This window comes from Nomascus leucogenys, chromosome 7b (assembly GCF_006542625.1).
Source record: "Nomascus leucogenys isolate Asia chromosome 7b, Asia_NLE_v1, whole genome shotgun sequence".
NCBI lineage: Eukaryota > Metazoa > Chordata > Mammalia > Primates > Hylobatidae > Nomascus > Nomascus leucogenys.
This window is the reverse complement of record NC_044387.1, coordinates 85,056,052-85,057,010: the sequence shown is the minus strand read 5'-3', so window position 1 is coordinate 85,057,010 and position 959 is coordinate 85,056,052. Positions and strand designations below refer to the sequence as shown.

Here is a 959-nt window from a genome sequence, read left to right as displayed (position 1 = left end):
GAGTCCTGAAAATCACAATATAATAATTTTATATCTACTTGACACAATTTTTGAAAATTGTAATGCCTTGGAGGTGAACTGTAAATGCACTGGGCTAGGAACAAGGAAATCGTCAGTTTTGCTTCAGGTCCCATACTATCTCTCTTTATGACTTGAGACAAATAGCTTTGCCCCTCTGAATCTCAGATCTATCATTTGTTGATTGCAAAGATCCCTTTCAATTGTAAAGTGTTACATCAGAATTTATACTTACATGAAATAAGCGTGGGATTTGAAAAATACAAGTCTGGTGTCATCTCTGCACATCTTCCACAATGCAAAACAAGGCAGAGACAATAAATCTGTAATTATATTAATCTACTGGTTAATGACTAATGATATAAAATTATTGGGCCAATGAAAAAGATTAGTAAAGTCTCTGATATTAGAAAATTCTCCACCATTTAATTAATTAATTTTAATTTTATGGGTACATAGTATATATAATTATGGGGTATATGTGATAGTTTAATACAAGCATGTGTAATAATCACTTCAGGGTGAATGGAGTATCCATCACCTAAAGCATTTATCCTCTATGTCACAAACAATTCGATAAAAATATAGAACACTTCACAAATGTACATGTCATCCATGCACAGGGACCATGCCAATCTTCTCTGTATGTTTCGGTTTTAGTGTAAGTGCTGCTGAAGTGAAGACTCCACTTTTTAATTGTTCATTTCTATTGAAAATATTTTCGGCTGAGCGTGGTGGCTCACGCTTGTAATCCCAGCACTTTGGGAAGCCGAGGCGGGCGGATCACGAGGTCAGGAGATCGAGACCACGGTGAAACCCCGTCTCTACTAAAAATACAAAAAACTAGCCGGGCGTGGTGGCGGGCGCCTGTAGTCCCAGCCACTCGGAGAGGCTGAAGCAGGAGAATGGCGTGAACCTGGGAGGCGGAGCTTGCAGTGAGC

At 38.9% G+C, this 959-nt stretch overlaps 1 non-coding gene across 1 annotated transcript; it reads right to left on the bottom strand.

Annotated features, from left to right (window-relative positions):
* Positions 1-596: 596 nt before the first annotated feature.
* On the bottom strand, positions 597-702 carry LOC115836121. The gene has a single exon (XR_004031122.1). It is a non-coding gene; the product is annotated as a U6 spliceosomal RNA (small nuclear RNA).
* Positions 703-959: the final 257 nt, after the last annotated feature.